Raw genomic sequence first — 25,847 nt, forward strand, 5'->3', positions numbered from 1 at the left:
TCCTATAGAATAGGATACAGCTCTGAAATCATATTGTAAAATAAATTTATTGACAGAAAAATATTCACGGCATATTGCCAAGTTAAAAAAATTACATAAAAAAACATTAAGCGCAATTTGAAACCATTTAAAAAATTCCAAATTTGCACTGGGAAAGGACATTGAACAAAATACTAATAATGTATGTTTTTATCTGAGTGATGGAATAATAGGTGACTTTCGTTTTGTCCTCCCCGCTTTTCGGTATTTTCTAAGTACTCTAGACCGGAGGGTGTGTATTAATGTAGATACTACCTTTAAAAATTCATCTTAATGAAAATACCTGGAATTCATATGGCACAAACTTCCGCAGCCCTCCAAAATACACACACACTAAGTACAGTTTCATGGCAGCCGAAACAACCAACAAAAACAGTGTCCTACTGACAGCCATACTAGAGGATATTCTTTTTCCTGTTCTACCACAGGACTGACTACCACTCCATTTGGCCTGGAGCGTACCAGTGCCCCCAGGAGACACTTCAAAGCTTCAGTGCCCATCCCAAGGAGGTGTTTTCTTCCCTTAGTTTACTCTCACACCATCAGCAAAGGAAAGCACAGAGCCCCCACCCCAGCATCTGGGGTAGCAGGACATAATGAGAATTGTGGGAGTGAACAAAAATTCCATTTACCCCCTTCAAAATGTTATTTCCTCATTCAGCAACACTCTCTAGCTCTACTGCCTGGCTTCCAAGCCTTCCACACCAGTGTCCCCACAGCTCTTCCATCAATCTCCCACAGCCCCAACACGATCTCCACCCAGGATGGTACATATCTCCACACAACCGTCCATGCGGTTCCCACATCACATCCGTGTGCCAGACCCTACTCTAGTCTTACCCCTTCAGAAGCCTTCTTCTCAGCAACTCAGGCCTACATTGCTCTCGCTGTCTCACAATTCCTTGGCTTATCCCTGCACTTGATCATGGTAGGGTGGGGCATTCACATCATTTCACTGTTTCCTGTGCATGGTGGGATCTCTAAAGGGTTGGGGCCAAGTCCCGTATCTCTTTAATTCTCCCCCTTGCCTTCTCCTAGCTCCTAGTACAGGGCTGCAATATAGTTGGTTCTCAAGTCCAAGAGACAGACTTTTACAGTGGGGTGACTTGGCTGGCATTTCTCCCAACAGCAATTTTACAAGCAATCTTTCCCTTTTGTCTGTCTGTCTGCCTGCCTCCTTCCCTCCCGCTTTCATGCTTGTCCTACCCCTAAGAGCAGAGAATTACAGTTTCCTTGCTTACTCTTCTCAGTATGTATCTATATGGTTTCCTATCATTCAGCTGCACTGACGGATGGCAAATCACTAACGCAGGTAATCCCCAAGAGTACCGGGACCTCTTGCCTTCTTGCTCTAGGCCCCTGGGCACTCCGGGGGTGCTATCACCTCTGTGTCTGTTTCCATCGAGGACTGTGCACCTTTCAGCTCCTCCCCAGCTCTTCTCCTTGCTTTTTAGGACTTTGGTGGGTTACGTTATCCATCCATTTATTCACCCACTCATCCAACACCTAGTTACTGAGCACCTTCTGTGTGCTGGGCACTGTTGCTTAAACTCACAGCTGGAGGTCTTGTTTCCCCAACTAGACTGGAAGCTCTCTGCCTGCTACAATTACTTAAATGCCGTCAGAGAACCCAGCAGTGTGCTCATAAACGTTTGAACAATATTTAACTGATTGACTGAAACTAGAAAGAGAAAAGGAATAAAGTGGAAAGCTACAGTGTTCATGTTATCACTCTCCCCTTTGTGGTTTGACTACAGAGATGGTGTAAAGACAAGGAAAAACTCTGACTCCAACAGAGTGAGTAGATGCCTTCATTTTTTTCTGAGCCTCTGTCCAGACTAAACCACACAGCGATGTAATCAAAAGCATTCTTTAAGTTGCAGAATATTTTACAAATATGAAGCATCATCCTCTCCCTCCTCATCAGGATATGCGTTATCCATACCTTGGGGTGGAAAGCTTGATTCTGAACAACAAGCAACCAAGTCACCCCATTTTGCATGCTCCTGCAACCAGCAGCAAGATACAGCCTGGAAAAAAAGCTGACAGCCTGACAAAGCCCAAATGGAAAAGAAAAATGAGCAAGAACAGCCAAACACCCAAAGAGAGCAAACCTGCACTGCTCGGAGGAAGAAATCCTCTAATTGCCTCCACGCTCCTGCTTGCTTCCATCTGCTTGCCTTTAAGGAAGCCCAACTACTGGGCTCCCCGCAGCCGCGGAGAAGAGAGAAAGTACGTCCCGAAGACCTGGATGCCCGCAGCAGTCAGGAACCAACAAGAAGGGCGGAAGGTCGATGAGCAAGGCTAAACTGCAAATCCAACAACAGATTCAATGTTTGTTATGCAAAACTGAGCAAACAGCCTCTCTGGGTTGCGAGACCACATGAAAAATGACGGAGATCATTCTCGGGAGGAAGGCAGCTGTGCTGGTGTGTGAGTAGGAATGCTGCAGGGGTCTACTCAGCCCAGGCAGCCTGTGAGCCTCCCCCAGGAAGAGCGGCGTGGGGCCCAGCTGCAATCAGGTTTCCTGTGGGGAACTGACCCGAAGCGCAGGCGCCCACACTCCTCAGTGTGGGGTAACCAAACCTCTCTTGGGGCCCACCCTTGGCAAAACTCCCAAGAGGCAATCTGACTTTTTAGAAATGCCAACCTTTTGATTCTGGTCTGATTTTGATCATTTCTCCTCTGCTCTCCCTATCTTCATCTCCCCAATCCCACAGTCTCATTTGCCCCCAACCCTCACCCTTTCTGGGCTGCCCCATGCTCAGGACCTTCCTGTGCCCCTGCAATCTGAGGGAGCACCCTATGGAGCAATTAGATAGTATAACTAAAAAAAAAAATCACAGCGTCTTGGAGAATAAGCAGGCCATTTTCAGATGATAAAACGAGGTGCACAGATGCAAAGAGACAGGATGTGTTCACGCCGCCAGGAAACAGCAAGGATGTGAGCCCTCATCTCATATCTACAACATACCACACATACGAGAGAAAAAGGAAGCCAGTGCTTAGTGGCAATTGCTGGGCCTGAGACTGTGCTGGGCAATTTCATGTACTTACCTAAGTTCAAACCTTACAATAATCCTGTGAGCAGGCTCAAATAAGTGAGGCAACTTTCCCCACGTCTCACAGTCAGTAATGGTGGAAATTGGGATTCACGTCCAGGTCTGATTGTAAAGCCTGCTCTTCCTTCTAGTGTACTGCCTAGATACTTCAGGAGGAAGGAAGCTGATGGAGTAGTTAATGTGTGAGACAGATACCTCTTGAGGGCTCTAAATTCTGCTCAGGGTATAGTGAAAGGAGGACAGTGTAACTGTATGAACATCAGTGAGTCGCCTGGGCTCCAAGATTCAATCAGAATTCTGGAAATCAGTGGGAAAGGTTATTGAAAACTTCTTCGTTTCCTGGAGTGACCATAGTTTTACAATTTGTGGGGATGCTAGAAGATTCTGGAGAGGTGGCTTTTTGTATCTCTAGGCAGCTCCCTCTTCCACGGAAGGCTAAAGCTAGAAGGGCAGAGCTTTCCCTGGGCCAGGAACACTTGTCTTCAAGCACTGAAGGGCGGGTTGGGTAAAGCCAATTGCAGCCAAGCTTGGGCTGTGGGGATGCACAGGGCTCTCTGAGGGAGTAGGAGAGGGGCCTGCTTGCTGGCCAACCAGGGTCTCCTTGTACCTTCAGCAACAAAACGCCCTCAGGAATCCTCTTAACAGGGTATCTTTGCCTCCAACCATCACTCCCAACAGAGCACAGACTGCTCCGCAGTTCCTGGCCAGGCCAGCTCACCATCAAAGCAGGGCCCGCACCACACAATGGACAGTGTGGGTGGTTCTGCTTTGATGCAGTATAAAAAAATTGATTATGTCCTTCCATGCAAAGGAACAGCTTCAACAGGTAGGTTGTATGTATGCAAAATGTTCCTTTGGGTAAATGATGGAATCCCATCTAAGTGGCCAGAACTGGAAAAGAGAATTGCCCATCATTACCCCCGGCTCTGGCCTTTCATGAGCATCAACAGTGAGGAGGCCTCTTGAGCTGTCGGCCCACCGTCAAGGGAGCACCCTGGGAGAGCCTTCGCTTCCGCTTCTGGTTTTCTGAGCTCTCTAAGATGCCACCCGTTAATGTTGATAGGCACAGCTCCAGGTAATTTCTATCCCTGGCTTGCCGTTTTCAAGATTAAAATCTGACGAAGTCTCAAAGCTGTCTCTTTGGAGCAGACGTCAACGGCATAGGTATCTGAAAACAGCCTGTGTGCTTGGCCCACTGCTTGACAGTTAAGACAAAGTTTGCTTCTGCTGGGATTTCCCCTCAACGTTTTGTTGTGGAAAACTTCCAACATAAAGTTTTAATAATTTTACATTGAACATTCATACACTTACCATCTAGCTTTTAACATGAACATTATACCACATTTGCTTTACCACACAGCTATCCATCCATCCACACGGTAAAACATTTAACCATACGTTATTTCATGGTCCTGATTTTTCTAAGGTGCAGCTTAGGGGGAGAAAAGCACACTTTTCAGACACCTCTGAGTGTGAATCCCTGCTTGAGTGTTAACTAGCAGGGAGACTTTGGGCTGGGGTGTAATTTCTTAGAGCTTCAGTTTCCAGTTATAAAATGTGGGTAACAACGCCTAGGGGTGCTGTGAAGATTAAATGCAATAATGGGGGAGGGCACCTGTAAGGACACATAACCAACTTTCAGTTTACAGACTACGCTGTCTGTCTTATCTATGAAACAAAATTGAATTAGTGAGAAAATAAGAATAATTTAGGTACAGAGAAAATGAGAATGGCAGAATGCTGATAACTGTTGGAGTGGATGAAGGATGGGGGGCGTCCCCTTATGCTACACTGTTTACTTTCTATTAATTTGAAGTTTTCCATAATAAAACAGTAAAATGTTTTTTTAAAAACCAAATTGGTCACTGGATTTTATCAAGGAAAAAAATGGGATCCTATATTTGAAAAATGTAATAAGAAACCCCTGAGGAAGTAATAAGAAGTGATGGGTTAACAGTGCAGGGTTAGGGAGGCCCTGGGACCTCTCTCTCTCACGGGGTGGGGGGAGCGGGGAGGAAGGACAGGGCTTGGGTACTTTGTAAATGCTCCCCAGGTGACTCGGTGTACCACCGGGTGAGAACCTTTATATTGGCAGAAAAGCGTGAAACCACACTTTTACAGCATATTAATTGTGAGAATAAATACTTTGCATAATGCAAAGCTTGTGCCTCCAGCTAATTTGCAGGCAGATGATGGCATGAGGAGCCTCTGATTGAGCAGAATAGAAACTATTTGTAACCGAACAGCCTCCCCTCTGTAAGTCAGGGGTGGGTTAACGAAGGGCCCAATTAGGCTGCATTCTCCCACATCACTTATCAACTGTCCAGACTCGTAGAGCTAAAGGGTTCCTCAGTGGCTGTCAGAATTGGGGACCTGGAGAAATTTGGAGGAAGAAAAACCACCTCTGTGGACAATGTTTAACAGAGAAGTAAAAGGAAAGGCTTCATTTCTTTCTTTTAAAACAAAAGTGTCACCCTCCTGTTCTCATCTCCTAATTCCTTCCCTTCCCTGCTGTGGTTCACTCTCTCCTGTTCCCCTTCACTGGCAGCTGGAGGCATGGAGGGGGCTGTGATGGAACTGCTGGGGGAGACAGCGTGTCTCTGGGAGCCCTCCTAGTGGGGGCGGAAGCAGAGTCTTTGAGGGGTGGGATCACGTGGGGGCAGCTCACAGGGCCAGCCCAGCTGGGCTCCCCCAGGGGAGCAACACAGTAACCTGCTGCTCTGTGGGCTTTCTGCTTGAGGGCAGAAAGGAAGAAGAAAGCTCACAACAGAGGGGACCGTGCACAGGGAGCGTGCGCACACACGAGCGCAAACATACACACACTCCCTCAGAGGATCTGGCGGAATTTTTATACCCATGTGTTACTGACTGACTGACAGAATTATGTGTCCCTCCCCACCCCCACCAGATTCATATATTGAAGCCCTAACCCCCAATGTATTGGAGACAGGGCTTTTAAGTAGGTAATTAAGTTTAAATGAGGTCATATGGGGGGGCCTTAATCTAATAGGACTGGTGTCCTTATGAAAGGATATCAGGGATGCATGTGCATAGAGAAAAGGCCAGGTGAGGACACAATGAGAAGGTGTCCATCTGCAAACCTCCTTGCAGAAGAGAAGAGAGGCCTTTGAGTATCTGTGATGAGAAAGACACAGAGTTGGACAAGGAGGTGACTTTTTCAGTCTGAGGGCATTTAAGATGCACCTTGCACGAGACTGGATCTAGACTCTAAGAGATGCGAAGAAGGCATCCTGAGTGGAGCAGTGAGTGCCTGAGGCCTACTGAGGGCACAGAGATGGTGGATGGTGTGGTTTTGCTATGGGATGAATATGAAGTGTAAGAGTTAGATGTGGTAGAAAGGTGGGTCGGACCGACAGATCATAAAAGGGCTTGAATGCTAGGTTAAAAAGTTTAGGCCTTTCTCAGTGGGTAATGAGAACCCTGAAAAGTTTTTAAATAAGAGAACGACAAGATTGATATATACGTTGACAAGGGCAAAGTAAAGAGGCCTGACACAGGGTAAGCATTTATCAGTGCCAGGCATCACATCAGCACATTTCTTATCTCCTTTAATCCTCAAAACAACTGCCATTTTGGAAAGCAGAAAGGTGAGGTTCACAGAGGGGAAGTGACTTGCCCAAGACCCCACAGCTGGTCAGCAGTGGAGCTCAGACTCAATCGTATGCCCAGGACCCAAGCGAATGCCCTGTCTATTGTGCCATTTAAAACGCCAAGCCCAGCTCCCATGACATCATCTTCTTTCCCTCCAGCCAGACCAGCCATTTAATGGAACAGAGCCTGGAATGCACATTGCTTTTAGGCTTGGGAAGCAGGCAGACTAACAGCAAAGATTTCCAATCACAGGGCACCTCTAGAAACATCACTTTTTCCTTCCAAACAAAGCAATATGTGAGCTGGCTCTTACTGTCCTTCCATGTTACAACATAGTCAGAGGGTCAAGTTACAACTTTTCCTGTTATGTTCTGCAGCATCAAAGGAATCAATGATGGTGATTTGCATGTAAGTTGCAAAAATGTGTAGGGAGAGCAGTTGCCCTGGATGAGCAGACATCCAGCATTGAGTATTTTTTTTTTCAATGTGGTGTCAACAGCTACTCTGAAATACTCTGCCCCCAAATGCTGAAAGAGCATCCAATATCCAGGAAGACACGATGCCGTTTTCTGTGTTTACTCGAAAGACAGTTCGATAAGGAATGTTGCTCTTTTAAAACCTCAGATAGATTTAAGAATGAGGAAGAGTAAAAATTGGGTTAGAAAGAAAAGTTAATGCTCCTCTAATACAAAAATCAAACCATACCATGACACATACCTGCAGGAACCATTTTCATATTCTTAAATGTGCTCTCCTTCAAGGGCAGAGATTTTTAGTATTTTGGAAGCAATACTTAGAGGTAACTTGGGTGGTATTTTGAAAATTATACACTGCTATTATTATTAAGACACAACTGTGTCTAACAGTTTGTCAGGGGAAAAACAGAACTATGAAAAGCATCAATTCAATTCAGCACACCTACTGTGCTACATACCTACTGTGTGTTTGCACTGTGACTCATGCCGGGACTAGATAGATCAAGGTAAACGAAGTGAATCACGTCAACGGTTGTTGAAATCACCTTAAAAAACAAATGATGTCATAAAGGCCTTTTTCACTTTAGAAACAAATTTTGAGTGCTATTCCTTTGAAAAACAGGCAGAATACTTTTCACTTCCTTGCCTGCCTCCGCCTCAAGACTCATGTTCTGTGGCTTCTCTGTGAAATCTTCCCAACCCCGCCTACCCCATTCCACCTTCAGAAGGCAGGAGGGTAGAACTGGGAATGCGTGTGTGCACATGGGTGTGTGTCTGCTGGAGGTCTCCTGGCTTTTTGCTCTGTAGATACACTCCTATTTTACTTCTCACACTGCATCGTAATTATTGAATATTGGTCTCAATTCATAAAACAAAACCCTTAGGGGCATGCATGCATTGTGTCCCAAAGCACCTCTGTTTCCCAAAGCAACAACAATGCCTAGCACTGCTCCTTAAATGTTTATTGAGTGACTGAATGATTGTTTCAACTGCGAGCTTTATCTTTGGACTCCAGAGCGTTTGATAGTCAAAATATTTTCCATAGTGGGTGTCAAAAATTTCAATGTGTGCATACAAATGTATTTCAGGATAATAAGTTTATTGAGGTTTAATTTACATATACTAAAGTTCTCCCTAAGTTTTGACAAATGGACACAAGTGAGTAACAGCAGGTATTATCTTTTACACTTGTCTGGGCCCTGCCCTCAGGGCTCTGACACTGGGGCCTGGGTGCCAGGATTTTTAACATCTCTTCAGGTGATTCTGATAAGAACCCCTGGCGAATGAAGAGTCGCTGGGGTAGATGATGCTCTGCCACTGTATTCTGTCCTTCCTTTCCTTATCCCCAGCCCCATCCATCACTCTCAGTCAACTATTAATATTGAAGATGAAACCAAAAAATTGCTACTCAGCACCATACTTGGAAACAAAACCTAGGTACTCAGCTACTTGGCTGGAGTCAACTATAATTTCTGGTTATTTTGCAGAAATACAGCTACTAAATGACATTTTGAAATGAACACGAGATATTCACTCAAAGAAATAAAAATGCCTTCAAATGAGAGTGAATAAAAGTATTAGGATTTGGGGGTCTAAGGGAGCTTTACTGCAGGGAAGTGAGAGGGTAAGAGAAGAAAACAGCCCTTACAACACATTGCTCTGATTCCAAATGCAACCTTACACCTGAAGTTTTTAAAATGACAGATTTCAGGGAGTCTATGAATAAAAGAGATTAATACCGGGGCTGGCTCCATGGCCGAGTGGTTAAGTTTGCATGCTCCGCTGGAGGTGGCCCAGTGTTTCGTTGGTTCGAATCCTGGGCATGGACGTGGCACTGCTCATTGAACCTCGCTGAGGCAGTGTCCCACATGCCAGAACTAGAAGGACCCACAACTAAGAATATACAAATATGTACCAGGGGGCTTTGGGGAGAAAAGGAAAAAAATAAAATCTTTAAAAAAAAAAAAGATTGATACCAAGTCAAAATCTAAAGAATACAGCACTGAAGGAAATCAGGGGAAATTAATTCATCTCGTTTTATGGTGCCATCCTTCAATTATTGAGAAAGCCACAGGATAAGAATAAAAGGTATTGTCTTCTCTATCCTCTACTTAACTGAGAATGTTGGAAGACGTGGAGGTCTGGCCTCTAATTAACAATATAGGACAATCTTTGTCTTATTCAAATTTCAGATCAGGGTTTCTGTCTGGGTGAAGTTCATCACAACAAACTCCAGGAGCCAGTCTCCTGTCATGTTTTTTTCCTGGGATTTGTGTTATTATCTAATACTTCAAGGAAAGAGGTCCATGGGCAGAGACTTGACATTTAGTGGAAATGGAATCCAACATTTACTAATGTTTCATTGTGAATAATACTCTCAGTTTCACTGTGAATAATGCTTGAAATGGGACTGATACATCGGGGGAGTAGTTGACTAGTAAAAAAAAAATAACGAACCATCATGAATCAAAACAGGTATATTTGCTGTAAAAACAGATAAAAAATGTCTAATGCCTGTGGTAGTCTACTAGTTAGTATATATTTTAAGAAGCCATTGATTAGGATGGGTCTTTAGGAAAGGGTGAACTAAAGAATCACCCTGGTTTTGCAAAATGCCGTTGAGTTACTCCTACGAGAAAGGAAATCATAGAAACTGCTGTGGAGAAATTTTGGGAGTATGCTTTACACTATCACTTACAAGGCAGAGCATGTTGGTCTCACCAGCTGCCAGGATTGGTAGAAACTGCTGAGCTAGTGGTTATGGCCAAACCAAGCATTCCACTGAAATTAGCTGGAAAAAAAGTGGCACAAGGAAGATAGAAATATGTGGCCTCAGATTGGGGGAAGGACAAGAAAGCTGATTAAGTTTCTCTCAAGCGATTTCAATTAAAGAATCTAGCTGGGTTTGACCTTGGACTTGACTGCTAAGCTGCCCAATACTGGTAGCCACTAGCCACTCTGAGCATTTTAAATGTGGATTGTCAAAAGTGAGATGTGCTGTTAAGTGTAAAACACACTGTGAGATTTCAAAGACTTAGTACCCAAAAAATTTCAATAATTTTTAATATTGATTGCACAGTGATATAATATTTTAGGTATCTGTTAGGTTAAAGTATATTATTAAAATGAATTTCACCTGTTTCTTTTTAAGTCTTTTAACATGGCTACTAGAAAACTGTAAATTATACATGTTCCTTGCCTTCTCTTTCTATTGGACAGCACTGATGTATACCTTCATTTCTTCACTCGTTCAATGTGACTGGTGTGCATGTCAATTATTTCTCAATAAAACTGGAAAAAGAATAAAAAATGTGACTAATAGGTAGGAACCCGGGTAGCGGAAGGTTCGGATGGTGAGGTGACATGCCAGGGTGAACCAGTATGGTAACCTCTTGTTGACCGAAAACTTTGGCTTCAGGAAACGTGAGGAGCAATCACAAGACTCAGCCTAATTAGGTCTGATCCAGGCAGACTCAACATCTCTGTGCCTCATGTTGTTAATCCGTAAAATGGGAGGGCCGGACTAAATTCCTGCATGATTAAGTAAAACTGGAGACAATCTTTACTTGCATGATTCCCTAACACTCCAAACGCAGGAATAATTCTGCTGAAAACAATTGGAATTAACCTAAGAGGTCTTTATCCTCAGCCAGCACGATAGCAACTCAGGCCCATCCTAAGAAGTGTTGCTAGTTATCTTTGTCAGTCCTGCTTCAGTTCCTCTCAAGGGAACAAGCTTACAGCTTCTTCTGTGACTTGTTAACACTGTTAAATATACAGAAAGAACAAGGAGTGCCAATGGGTAAGACAGACAGACTTCATCCCTTGTGAAGAACTCAGAGAACAATTTGAAGAAGAAAAATCCTACAGATAATATTCAGAGGGAAATGTCTTTGCTTTCTTTCAAAGCTACAGATGAACTATCTACTTTTGTGCTGTTAACCTACTAAGTAAGAAACCCAAGATTTTATAATAATATAGCAGTTAACACTTGTCTGAAACTCAATTTTAACCTCTCCAAAAATCAAACACCCACCAATTCAAAATGGTATCACATCTCAGGAATATTAATTTCTGTTTAAAAGAGGATATTAAAAACAAAGACAAACAATGAATTCCATTTCTAAACAAAGCCTTGGCCGACTCTAGGCGGCCTCAGCCAGCAGCAGTGTGGGTGCTGAAAATTGGTGATGCAGCTGACAAGTGGGTCAGAATCTAGAAATCAGTTGCCAACATTAAAAAGTTGTGACAATTACTACACAGATCGAGATTTCTAGTAGTGCTGGGCCCACATCTGTCTAAGACCCAGTAGCACCTGGCTCTTTCAGGAGTGGGCGGCTATGTTTCTTCAGCTGCACAGCCCCCTCCTAGCTGCCTTTCCTTGTTTATGGCCCTCCCTCGTCAGGTAGCCATTCGTCTAAGGCAAGAACTGTAGGGTGAGAGACACAGCCTGGGTTGGGGATCAGAGGGAACAAGGATGAGTGGAAAAACCCTGGCTCTAAGCCTGACAGATGCAGCTTGATCTCAGCTCCAGCACAAGAGCTGGGTGACCTTGAGCAAGTCACTTCACTGGTCTGAGCCGTTGCATGGGAAGAAAGTGAAAGTTCTATAGAGGCAAGGAGCCTGCGTGGTACCTGGTGTGTAGTAAACGCTCTGCTAGTTACTCCTTCTTATCCCAAAGGCAAGAAAGAAACATGTTTGGCATAATCTATTATCACAGCAAAATCCAGCTGATCACCGGGGAAGTGTCTAAAAAACCATCATTGTGAAAATATGAAGGTCAAGATCACACACTATAAAGAACTGAAGGAGAGAAAGAAAAGGGTAAAAAATATCAGACACTATCCCAAAGTAATAACTGATCCAGGCAAGGATTATCCACGGGTACTCAAAGCCCTGGAAGAAAGGGAGGTGGGGGACAGGACGCTCCCAAAGGAGCCACGTACCAGTCCACAGATGCCTTACTGACTTGAAGCGTATGTGGACATTGATGAGTTCTGGTTCCCGCCTTACCCAAGGGATCAAAGTGAGCACTGTGGATAGTGGGACAAGCTGGCATCATCTGCTTCCTGACATGATGTAATATCAAGCATGCAACATCATCTATAAAGTATTCTTGCCAAAAGATGTTTAACCTGCATCTAACAACAAGCCTGTACATCTAACAATTTTCAGGAAAACAGGAGCAAGTTAAACAACACTGTGAAGAAACAGACAAGCTCAGAGTGTACAATACTCTATACCACAAGCAGCCTGGACAATTGGGAAAGTTTGAGTATGGACCAGACATTCCATGATATTATGGAATTACTTTTAAATGTCTTAGGTAAGATAATAGTATTGTGGCTATGGAGGAAAAATATTCTTAGGAGATACATGATGAAATATTTAGAGGTAAAGTGTCAAGATGTTTGCAACTTTCAAATGGTGCTGCCAAGATGTATATAATGTACACTATATATATTTACATATATTGTAGGAAGAAGGAATAAAGAAAGCAAATGTGGCAAATTTAGAACAACTGCTGAAGCGAGGTAAAGGACACACAGGTGTTTAGTTTATTGTTCTCCCAAACCAGCAGGTTTGAAACTTTTCAAAATAAAAAGCTAAGAAATTGGAAGAGAAGGAAAAAGAAAAACAACAAAAACAGAAAAAAAAAAATCAGATAATATCACTACTTTCCCTTTCGTAATCCTTCTCAACATTTATATTTAGGTCAGCTTCACCGTGTGCCTTTTCATCCAATACGGTTTTATTTTTACCACTTTAATAAGTTTCATGTGTGCTCATTCAAACTGATGTAGCCACTGTCTCAGCTTCTTTGCTGGCTCACATCAAAACCAAACTTTCAACAAAGCTCCAACGGCAGGCTGTAAGAGTCCTTCAGGTAGGTAGGAAGCCTATGATATCGCATCAAGAACTTCTGAAATTGACACCTAATTCCTTATCTGGATGGTTTTTAAGCCAGTAAGACCGGATCAAAGGCTGTGAGTGGGCATCGTCTCAGGTTTTGATCTTTTCCAAAGATGGCTCGCTCACTCTCCATCTACACTGGGGTATTGATAGAGAGATGACAGGACAGGGTGCTGGTCAGCTGGGCCACTGAGGTTTGAGAGAGGCTGTTTCCTCAGAGAGCATGCTGTCCCTGACTTGTGGAGCACAGTCCAGCAACGGCATAAGCTGCAGGACAGCCACTCTGAGTTCAGTTTTAATGCCTGAGAGCTCTCAACAAAGCGGGAATGAATTCTGTGATGCCTTTAACCTGGAGAGGGCCAAGAAGGGCCTGGATTCAGAGTGTGAGTGTGAGCTTGGCTGTACCATACATCAGCTGTAGAACCTCAGAGCAGTGTTTCCTAGTGAGGGCACAATGGATGCTGTGCCGAGGACAGCTCTTTGCTGGACAGGACTATCCCAGACACTGTAGGACATTTACCATCTCCACTCAACTCCCCACATCACCGCGTGCCACCACTGCCTCCAGTCCCTGAGAGGAGGACAGCAAACACCCCCACACTCCCAAACACCACGGCCTTAGCATAGGCTGAATTCTCCGAGCCTCAGATTTTATCTGGGGATAATACCTGCTCCACCACCTAAGAAGTGGTTTGGGAGGAGCAACTGTGCCACAGCTCCTTATAAACTTAAATTAGCTATACAAATGCTATCACAATACGCATTCACATGGGCAGCGGGCCAATCAGAGGCAGGGCTGTGGGGTGCGTCCAACCACCTGGATCCCACAGTGTTAGCTCTCTAGTCACGCACTAGAATACACAACAGCTACTTATTCTGAAAGTGTTTCCCCTCCGTAAGTGGGAAATTTTGGTTTATAAGTATTGCTGCAGATAAAACCACACCACAGTGTAAATTTTAGAGTGAAGACTGATGGCAAATACACGGGCTACTGGTGCAGACCAGCAGGATGGCGGCCTCAAAGTAGCTTCAAAGAATCTGGTTTAGCATGTCACCAAAACTAACCTGGAATGAGGACACGTCTCTCAGTGAGCAAGGGATAAAACGACCATGGGAATTATTTCAAAGACCTAGTGCAGGAGGTTAACAGAAGATGGGTATACACACCAGAGCAAGGAGCAGCAGGCACAGGTCTGACTTTCAAAGGAACTGATCTGTTCTTCACATTTTTCAGTGATGCTCCTGGAAGGGAATCTCAGAGGCCGGGCAGGACTGGGGCATACAACCTGGAACCCTAAGCCTTGAGTAAAGCTGAGAATGGAGAAAGGAGCAGCAATTTGCACAAGTTAGTGTGCATAAGGGCCACCTGGAGGGTGCAGCATGAAGACACACCTACCACAGGGATTCAGCTTGTGTGTGTCTACAGTGGACCTGCACTTTGAAGCAAGCTCTCTGGGTGATCTGGATGCAGGGACCCGTAGACGGCCTCTGGGAGAACAGACACACCTCTCCAGAGACTTCTGCGGTCAGCAGGCTTTGCCTTCCACCCTCCCTCAAGGAGAATTCTTGCTCCCTTCCTGTCTTAGAACTTAGGTAAAAGCGCTTCTCCTGCCCTTAGGTCCGGTTGGTCTTTTGGGTTACAAAATTGCTTGTTCTTATTCTATATCTTTGCTCCTCCTCTCCCTCCCACACACACATTGTGTATACGAGATGCTAATTTTATTTTGCTGATGTAATTTCTCCTTTATCGTTCATTTTTAAATAAGGACTAGGAAATGCTGGCTGGGCAGATAGTTCTGACCCCTCCTTTAAGTATCAACAGGGAAGTGAGGGCAGCCCCCAAAGGCAGGGCACGGACAAGGCACAAGTCTTGAAGAACAAAACTGAAAGCAGACACCAGCTCCTGGGCATGAGCCATGGTGTAAGGGCACTGAAACGGCCCAGGAGAATTAGCCATGGGTTGGAGAAGGGCTGCTGGGGAATAAAGTAGCTATAAATGTGTGGTTTTTCCATAGACACTTGCATTAAAATATTTGGTGCCAACAGTGTTTTTATAGTCTCATTCGACTGCTTACTACTCAGCTTTGGTGCATTCCTCCGAATTGTATTCATCTTAAAAAGAGCAGACTGATAATGTAAAGTCCCTAAATCTCTGGGCTTGGCCATCTGAAATGAGAGCTTTTATCCTTCTTGTCTCTGGCTTCCAGAACGCATTTTCATAGCATTCTTGCGAAAGAGAAGATTATCAGAAAAAGAAAAATGAACGGGAGTAAAGTCAAAAGAACATTATACCAAAGCTTTTGGTAAGAAAATATTTATGTTCATGAGCACACACCACGCCCTTTCTGGGAAGATATTACTGGCCTCGAAGCTGGGTTAGTGGATCCCAAAATATACCTCACAAAAAGCACAGTTACCCTCCCAAAATAAGCCCTATAATTAAAGTCTTTTCAAGTGGATGGTCCTATATCACAACTTGACATATGTTGCTTTAATCTCCCTGCTTCAGCAAATGTAGCCATCTTGGGCTAAAAAACCTCTCGATGACTCACATTTAAACCTGATTGTGGTGTCACTAGGAAAGTGATGCAAATATACAGCCCTGTGTACCAAAATACCCAATCTCAATCATCTGTAATGAGATCCCTCTAGTGCTTAAGCACATTCTCATCACACCAGAATCGCTACCCTTGATTCAAAAGGAGGGACTAGCCCGGACTGAAATCCCATTTCATCTCAGAGGTCATCTAAACACAAACACATCTGAAGATGCTGGGGCCGAGATGTAAAATGTGAGACAACCTCTTTGGTGTGAATGCTGGGATCATGCTGTGTGAGTCTCCCTTTTTGCAGCGGTTGACAGTCATCAGTACTAAGCCTTCAGGCACCCCATCTCTCTGTCTGAATTCATTTCGGTCATTTTCTGCTTGGAGTCAGGGGTAACATGAGAGATGGCCTCTCAGAAGCCCTTTCAGCCCTGTGATTCTCTGAACAAACTTCTTTATGTTTTCTAGTTATATATTTATGTATAAATAAATGTCAAAATATTTAAAATTTTAAACCTTCAAAATAATGAGTAATTTTGACATTTAATTTTTTTTTTATTACTTCTATATCAGGTTTCTCAGCCTCGGCATTATTGATATCTTGGGTGGGATCACTCGGTTTGTGTGTTGGGTACCGTAGGATAATTAGCAGCATCTCTGACCTCCACCCACTAGATGCCAGTAGCACACACCCTCCCTCCCCCGGCTGTGACAACCAAAAATGTCTTCAGACATTGCCAAATATCCATTGGGAGGACAAAATTCACCTGGTTGAGAACCACAACTCTCTATACATTTACGTATTTATATATCCTGCCCCTGGCATGGCCAAGAAAAAACAAATCCAGATTTTCCAAGGCACTCACAAGTTTTAGTTTTAAGAATTTCAAAATTCCTGTGACTCATAAGGAAGAACCAGGATCTGTGATACCCTACTACTCCGAAAGATGTATAGACAGCCCTACTGCTATCTCAAAGTAAGGGTGGCAAGGCCCGGCCTCATTTCAGTCAAGACATTTAAGAGGACGGATCTGCTGTCACCCGATCTCTTGGACTGCTCCCCTCTCTACTTTTAGGAGCTCCATTCTTAGAAGACTACTCTTAAGAAATCCTTCGCCATCCATTACCAGGCGCTGAGTACTGACTGTGAAGGAAGAGGATTAGGGTTGGTGTCTATTAATATCATCGACAGAAGCGATGGCCCACTGTACTTCTCCAGGGCCAGACCACCTCGGGGGCAGCGTTTCTAGAGCTAAGGGCCAAGTGTGGGGGAGGGTAAAGAAGAGGCTTCCTCAAGGAGAGTCTCAGGGTGAGGGGGTGACAGGACAATAACACCAGAACAAAGAGATGAAGAATGGGAGATGGTATGTCCAGCTCAGAGAAGAGAAGATGAATGAGGAAGGAGAGTGTCTTCAAAGAGCTGGTGGGCTGGTATGTGGGAAAGTGACCGGACTTGTCTCGTTTGCTTAGAAAGTGGCTAAGAGCAGTAGGTGACCCAGTAAACAGTTACCACAGGCTTTCTATGTCCCAGGCCCCATCCAGGCACTGAGACCAAGGAAGGAAGACGGAGTCTCTGTCTCATGGAGTGCACGTTGTAGTTCAACTTAAGAACTAGACGGTGTTCTCTTCCTCCCTCCCTCTCTCGGTTCTTCCTTCCCTCTTTCTTTCTTTTTGACAATTTAAGCTAAATGTCCAGGTATTCATCTAACTGCTTGTTTCTTTCCATTTTAAAAATTAAGGTTAATTAACATACAGCAAAATTCACCCTTTCAACTGTATAGCTCTGTGAGTTTTCACAAAAGCGTACAGTTGTATAAATACCACCACAATCAAGATCTAGAACAACTTCATCGCCCTCTAAAATTTTCCTATGCCTCCAGATTGTTTTATTTGGAGCAAGGTGTTCTGCACAGTAGCAAATTCCTCATGTCTGCGAGAATCTGGATTCCCTCTGTCAGGGATTCTGAAGAGACATTTTTTTGGCTAGTGGGAGATTGGGCCAGACAATCCCTGAGGCCATGTCCATCTCTTTGACTCCACCTACAGACACCCGATCTTAAACACCGGCCCACCTGCAGTGACACAGCTGACTCCCTCCAATCACAGGTAAAGGTCCTGCACCAAAGCCAAATTCTTTGAGTCAAAGCTCAAAAATTTCAGTCCAATAATTGGAGCTTTGTGAAGGCTACATAATAAGCACAGACAACAAAATCAAAAGAAAGGTTTGGAAATGAAAACCTAAACATGGTAATTGAGGCCCAAACAAGGGTACCATCTACTCCCAACCTTTCTTTTTCTTCTCGTTATTTTGGTTCAAAATAATATTAACTGCAAAACTGAACAAAGGTCAAACAATGTGACCAGCCTTGGCTGCAAAGGTGGCAAGAAGGGAAGTGAAATCAGCCAAGCTCATCTAAGAATGGTCGACGGGGGAGAGAAGATGACAAATGTCTGGCGGGGGTGAGGGGGGTTCCCACAGCTTGTTATGGAGTGGATGCTGGAAGAGGGACTGTGGAGGTGACCAGCTGTGATGTCCCCTGTGACAGCAAATGGGGCGTGACCAACCCATCCTGTGCAGCCCTCCTGCTGGAAGATTCGCACACCTTCTAGTGGCTTGACCTCAATGGCAAATGCCCAGTTATCAAGAATAACTGCTTTATCGAGCACCTCACAAGCCCCAGCACTTCCTAGCTCATTTTATTCTCACGACAGCCCTATGAGGCAGGTAACATTACAAACCTCGTTTTACAGAGGAGGAAACTGAGGCTCAGAGAGGTTATGTAACAAGCAGTAAGTGCAGAACTTGAATTTTTAATACAGGTCTCCTGACCCCAGACACTGTCCTTTGTAGTACTGTTAGCAAGGTCTTCTGGGTGGTTGCCAAAATTAATGTTCTTGGTCTCTCAGGCCACTGTTACACTGGTTTGTGGGCTGGCTCCCAGGTATGCTGGATTCTTAACTCCCTTTCATTTCCCATTCCCCAAGCAACTAACTGCCTGTTTCTCATATCGCCATAAGGATCTCTCTGCTTTGGAGACTTTTTAAAAAAATTTATTCTTTTTAAGACTGCAAGTTTATTACTCTCATAGTCCACGGGTGGCTTAGAATATAAGCTACACTGTCAAGGGGATTCTTTACCCTGCATCAAGAAGCTTTCCTAAATCTAGACTTCTTATTAAATCTTGGAAAACCCCATATTGCTTAATAACATCAGCAATAACAAGAAAAAATGTCATACTGTCAGGAAACACCAATTGCATGTCACGTTTAATTATAAAATTCCATTTTGTCCAAGTTTAGTGCAGATTTAGATGCACAAAACGAGGCGATGGCTTCCCTTTGTGAGCACCATTCTACAACCAAAGGTCTTAGAAATAAATGTAGTGACACTTACCAAAATTTCCCCCGACTATCACAAACTTTATATACACCACATGTCTTCTAATACAGCTGCTGGACTGGTCCTGAAAAACAACACCATAACAAAAAGAAAAATGCATCATTAAACAGAAGTAATTTAATATATATTGGGTTTCCCTTCTGGAAACCACGACGTCTTTCCTGTTTTGGGCACCTGTCAATGTACCGAACTCTTACTGCCAGTTTCTAACTTGTTTTTCACAGGAAGATGAAACCAATTTACAAATTAACTTGGCACTCACGAATAACAAATAAATAAAAATCTGGGCAATGAAATAAACCAGAAACTGCACTTATAAATACTTTATTTGAATTTTTAGCCCTTTAAAATAAGTGAAGACAAAAGACAACAATGCAAAAATATCTAAAACTGAACTCATAATATTTCTTCCTCTAGACTGATTCCTTGTTCTTTTTTCTTTAATAACACACTCTCTTCTCCCCTGCTGGCTGGCAGACCCTCACCTTTCTTTGATAGAGTTCATTTTATTATCTGTAAAATTGGGATTATCGTACTGACCTCACAGGGTTGTTATGAGGATTAAATGATATAAATTTAATGACATATAAATGACGCTGAAAGGCTTACAACAGCGTCGGGCACTCAGTGAATGTAGGGAGTTATTATCATTCTCCCAGTCACCCAGGCCCGAAACCTCGCCTGGCCATCCTCAGCTTCACCATGAACCAGAGCTCAATCCTGCCCTTCTTGTCCCGCAGGTGCACTGGATCTCACGGCCTTCTCTCCATTCTCATCATTACACTCTGTCCGGTTGGCATCACTCACTCCTTGCAGAAACCGGTCTCCTGGCCTCCAGCTTATTCCCTTCCAATCCTACTCTCACGGCTCTGCAAAGCCTCCTTCCTAAATACAACTTAAAGCCTCAGCAGAAACACCTTCCACTGCTCCCCATCACCTGCAAATTTATCTGTGAAATCACGTTAGCCTGGGACTCCAGCTCTCCTCAGCTTTATTTCCACATTTTCCCGTCAGATGCCGAGGCATCCGCTCACCTGTCTTGCCTGAGCCTTTCGGCACATTAGTTCCTTCTCTGAGTGTCTTCTGTCCCATGACTCCTGGTAGGAGGCCTAGCCATTTTCTAAGGCAGGGACTCCTTACCTTTTTTGTGCCATAACAGTCTAGAGACACGTTTCCCAGAATAATGATTTTAAATGTTTGAAATTAACACATAAAATGTATAGGATTCAAAAGAAGTACAATGATATACAGCTATCAAAATATACAATAAAATTGTCATGTGTTTCTTTCAATATTTAAATAAGTTCTAGCAAAAGTCTAATAACTACTGTAATTTTGAAGTACTGTTGGTCACAAATGATATTTCAGGATATTTGTAACTATAATGTAATATGAAAATTCCCATAATTTCTATTGGTAACAAATAGCTAATGCTACTTTTATAACAGAAGGCAATGTCAGATTTCAGTTAAGGGTTAGTGAAAATAAAGAGATAATATTTTCCACCATCTAAATTCACAGACACCTCCCCCTACCCCTACCGAATTCCATCCATGGTCCCTAGGTCAAGGGTCCCTGCTTTAAGGCCCAGCTCAATTCTCATCTTCTTGAGCCCTTTCTACCTTGATTTTCCCCATTTGGTATGATCTTACTCCTCTTTGTTTTTCTCTTTTTAAAAATTATGTTTTATTTGATACAGATACTTTAAATGTACCTACCATATCCTACTTTTTAAGTTGTAAGTTTTTAAGTTGTAAGGGTAGGCCCCATTTTTCCCCCATTTTTTTATTCCTCTCACAGCTAATGATGACTTGCCTTACAGCAGGCACAGCAGGAAGGCATTCAGTCAGAAGTGTTTGAATCAATCTGTGATTAATAGTGCAATCTTGCTCATCCTACACAGGCTCAGCTAATATTAATATGATCACATCACTCTTTGGCAGCCAATGAGGTCCTAAAGATGGAGATGGGACACCTAAACATTCTCTGTTTAGAGTATAAATTACAGAAGTTAGGCAGCAAAATGTTCCCTTCTCTTACTTCCTCTCTTTAGAGAGTGAATGCTTAGTCAGTGCTGCTGGCTGATGGATCTTCCATGAACAGGCTGGCTGTTCAATCGTTCTGTCAACACATGGGATGCCTGTGTGACACAAGCACAATTCCTGACTCCACGGAGCTTCAAGTCGAGCAGCCTTCCCAGCTAGTCTAGAGTAGCCGGGAATCTCTCAACCATTCAGGGCCTTTGCATAGACTAGGAATAGCCATTGATTCCTAAGTAGGAGTGCCTTTGTTACCCACATGGACAAGGCCAGTCAAGAGCTGCTCTGGCTTCCTACTGGTCTCACAGATGTGAGCCCATGGTTCCGGGGCGGGCAGGTCAAGCAGAAGGAGCAGTAAAATTCCATCTCCCTTCCTGAGTGATGTTGCACTTGCATATGAGGTCGGAGATGGCAACCCCACCAAAGTGACCATCTCAGGAAGGTCTGCTCAATACCTGGCTGCCTATTTCACTCCAAACCCCACTGAGTCTATGAGGGATCAGCCTCAGGTTGGACACTAGTCCTTTGGTCTTATCAGCTTTTTTCCTAAACAGTTGCAGCTCAGGACTCCTGTCTTTTGCCAAGAAAAACAAAACCAAAAAAAATATAACAGAATAGCTCCTCCTTTTCAAATGAAGAGAGCATAATGATTTTCTCCACTGAAAACCACTCATAAGGGCATTGTGACCATTTTCTTTGGCAGAAATTCACCACCGGCAGCATTTTTTGCGCCCGACATCATGTCAAGTGACTCTCAGAACAAGTGGGGGTGTACTCTCCCACCCAGTAACTAAGGCTGATGAGATATCCACTCAGAGAACAAAGGCTGGACTTGGCACACTCTTTTTATACTTAAGGACATTTAAATCCATTTCATTTGGCTTTGTTCCTTTTGTGACACACTATGGTGTTAAATAAAAATAGCTGAATGATAATGAAGAGGGCAGCATGACGCTTTAATCTTCTGTTTCAAGAATTACGACACATACATCCTCATAAATAAATATTTATAGGTGCTCCTACACAACACATTGCACTGCATGTACGTTTTGCTTCTAATACATGCCATGGACCATTGTGTGGCTCCTGGTTTAAAGGGAACATTCTCATTACACACTGGGAACAAGTTATCTCTAATACAGTTCTCATCTGCATGGGGCCATTCCCTCTTCCTCCTAAGAGATCCCCCATATTTCTTCAGCCACAGTGTCTCATGGGCAGGTGACAGCACTCCCAGCTGGAGGGTGGGGACCTGAATGGTCTAAGACTTTTTGCACTGCGTCAACCAGCAATATCAGCATTACCTGGGAGCTTCTGAGAAATTCAGCTCTGAGGCCCCACAAACCTACTGAAGCAGAAGCTATTTCACAAGACCCACAGGTAATCTGTGTGCACAGTGAAGTCTGAGATGTGCTTATCCAAGGGAAACCCATTCCTCTGGCCAGCAACTTTCAAAAAGAGGCATGTTGCCCAATTCAGGCCAACAAGATGTGAAGAATGTTTTGTTGGGAGCTTCTCATTCTTCTGGAAGAAATACCTTCCTTCTGAATGGTGCGTGGGATGTGATACCTACAACTTCTGCACCTATCTTGTGACAGCCTAAGGATAAAGCTGGCCCAGAGCGGAGGGCAAAGACAGAAAAAACACAGGGGAGCAGAGTGGGGGATTGCATTAGGTCAACCTTGGAGTCTGCGGAACCACTGGACTTCCAATAATAAATTCCTACTGTTCAGGCCTCTTTGAGTTGTTTTCAATTATCTGCAGGTGGAAAGCATCCTGACAAACAGTCCCCAATATAAAGCATTATAAAAATCACAGAATGCCAAGGCACCAGGCTCTGCCACACGCTGAAGAGTCCAGACAAGTTAGTGCACTGAGAGACCAGAGGAACCGTTCAGAGACTCATTTTGTTTGGGGGACTGACCCAGTAGTATTTCCGGTTCTGACAACCGTAGTTCACTTTGCACATTTCCTGAGGTTTCTAAGTCGGCCAGTCTAAATGATCCATCAGAGAAAATGCTGAAAACTTTCCAAATTATTTTAACCAGAATGGGCAACAGTTGTGTTCCTCAGAAGTCACATGGATGTCATTTCCCACAAAGACAATGGGAGACTAATTGCTCAGCCTCAGGCTCTAATGGGGAAGACAACCTGCGACGTGTAATTACTGAAGGGTAAATAAGGAAAAGCTTGAGGCTCTCAAAATCTGCTTCTGGATCCACTCCAATAACTTGGGGAAAAAGAAAAAAAAAAGAAGAGAGTGAGCCAGCTGGGGTCTGGGAAAAGATCTGAGGAGCTAGCAGCTTAGGTAGCCATCCATACGATTTTTATATATCACTGGTACTTATTAAAGACTTTCCTGAGGAAACCAAGTAGACCTGCTATTATATGAAACCATATATGGCTTTGGTGTAATTCTGCTTCATATACAGGAGTGGCGTAGTCATGGAGAACTGGGCTTCCAAATGGATGTTCTCTCTTTGGTGTATCATAGCTTCTTAGCCTTAACAATCTTCGGGGATAGGTTTGCCGTGTGGGTTTAATGAAGAACACGCTTTCTATCATCAAGTGAATATTAGTTGGTTTTCCATAGAATGTTCCTCAGGTTCTATCACCTCGGGACTTTTTCTTCTGTCCAAATCTTTCTGCTTTCTCTTCCCTGGTACCTCATATACCTCTACAGCTCCAACTACCACCCCATGTCCTGAGCCTCAAACTACGTCCCTAAGTCTATCACTATATTCCCAGTTACTCTGCTGCCCCTAGATAGAAAGTACTTGAGGGTGAGGACTTTGTTTTGGTCACTGCTATATTCCCAATGCTTAGCACAGTGGCTGGCACTGAGTACTAAATGTTCGTTGAATAACTAAGTGAAAGGCCTCACTCAGACTCCTTAGCTGCCTCACAGAAGTTCTTGCCATCACCTCCTAACTGGCCTCTGGCTCTGGTCTCTCCTTTTCCTCAATATCAACACACATGAAAGCTCTGGATTATAGCACTGATCATGCCTGCTCCAGAATGTCTCAGCTGGGAATGACTCACCAGCCCAGCCTCATACTTTCTGGGTGAAAAACTGGGTCCAGCGAGTACGACTTGCCCAAGGTCTTACAATTAGTGGGTGGCAGAGACAGGATTATAACTCAGGCTGCCGACCTAGTGCTCTTGCTACCATGCCACTGACTAGTTCAGAAACCTCCAGCGGCCTTTCAGTAGAGCAAGGCTAGGTACGGAGGAGGCACTTGATAAATATTTGTTGACTGACTGATTGGATAAATGAATGGGTCTCTTTTGCATACAACAATGGGTTTCAGTTTTTCGGAAAGTGGAACCCTGTTCAAAGGAAAGACAATACTTCAGTACACAAAATGGAGAAGGGAGGAGTGGCTCTGGGCCTCTGCCCCTGCAGTGCCTTTGCGCCACCTCCAAGAAACCTCGGGGCTTAGCCATACTGCCAGAAAAACCAAGGACTTACACAAACTCAAACTCTTCATCTTTGCACTCAAGGCCACCCACCATCATTCAAAACCCATCTCAGCCTTATCTTGCATTTCTTCTTCCTCCCTCATGCCCAGCCTTACCAAAGCGCTTGCTGTTCCCTGGACTTGTCCCTCCTCCAGGCCTTCTCTGCTCCGTTTCTTCTCTTTGATGTGCCCTCGGCTCCACTGGCAACAATGGAGAACCAACCTGCCCTCAAGCCCGACTCTAACATAAATCCCTCCCTGAAGTTCTTGCCCAACTTCCTCCAGCGGAACTAGCCTCGCTCTGTTTATACCTCTATTGGAGAACTGACCACGCCTCTGCTTGAAGGGCAAGAGTCCGCTCCTTGAGGGCAGGAACCTGCTCTAAATTTATCTCCGAACCCTTGGCTCCTTGCCCAGCCCAACGCCTTGCAGAGAGGAGGCGCTTCTAGTCATTCTGTTGCATTCATAGGGCTTCATCCTTTTTAGCTCACCTCTGTGACCAAATTACAAAAGTTCTGTAATGAGGATTCCAGCCTGTGCAGGCTGATGATAAAGCCGGGACACACTTGCACAGCCCACTGGCTAGGGGACAGCTGTGTGAGTCTTTGCTGAGTCTTATTTTCAAAAGCAAAGAACAGGGCGGGGGGGAGTGGGGGGTGGGTGGCAGGGAGAGTGGCTTCCCCTCCGCTCTATAACTCTCCTGTGGCTACAGCTGTCCTGAGCAGCTTGTGCACAAAAATAACAATAGATTTAAAATACAGTCCTGACTCCTTCCATGCTCCAATACTCTCTGCAAGTCCAAAGTCAATTGTCTGAAAAATGAAAGTGTTCCAAATGGTGGGATAATACATTAAACAAGCAAGAGCACAAACAAAGCCCCAATGCAAGGGAAGAGGACGGGAACCAGAAAACACAGGGTTCCCTAGGAAACGGAGCCTACTTGCCGACTGACTGATGGTGGCCTTCTCTCCTCATGGGGGAGGGAGGGTGCTCTGGGAAGGCACCACTGACTAATCTGCTTCCTCTGCCTGCAGGGGCCCTAATCCTTCTGGCTTCAGCCCAACAAGTTGGGGAGACTTGAGCAAGGTTGCGGTGGTTGGTTGTTTTATCATTTGCTGGAGGAGGAGTATTCAGAAGAAACGAGGAGGAGGAGGAGAGATGGACACAGAGAGGGATGGGCACGGAAGGCACTCAGCCAGCAGAAAGGCATTACTGACCACAGGAGAAGGGGGCAGAGGTGGAACTACAAAAGGCCGACGCTCCTTTCTCGTCAGCTATTGCCAAGATGAGACAGAATCA

At 44.2% G+C, this 25,847-nt stretch overlaps 1 protein-coding gene across 8 annotated transcripts in view; it reads right to left on the reverse strand.

Moving 5' to 3' along the window:
* Nucleotides 1–25,847, reverse strand: part of FYN (FYN proto-oncogene, Src family tyrosine kinase) — a 204,176-nt gene that overhangs the window by 92,621 nt on the left and 85,708 nt on the right. For 4 of the 8 annotated variants that reach the window (XM_014866176.3, XM_014866170.3, XM_014866178.3 and 1 more), the window contains one exon: nt 19,043–19,112. The gene's annotated coding sequence lies outside the window, so the exon portion shown is untranslated. Of the gene's footprint in view, nt 1–879; nt 970–2,153; nt 2,611–19,042; nt 19,113–25,847 lie in introns of those variants that run through there. The other 4 variants (XM_070496656.1, XM_014866173.3, XM_070496654.1 and 1 more) reach the window with 3 other exon arrangements.

This window comes from Equus asinus, chromosome 24 (genome assembly GCF_041296235.1).
Source record: "Equus asinus isolate D_3611 breed Donkey chromosome 24, EquAss-T2T_v2, whole genome shotgun sequence".
Classification (NCBI taxonomy): domain Eukaryota; kingdom Metazoa; phylum Chordata; class Mammalia; order Perissodactyla; family Equidae; genus Equus; species Equus asinus.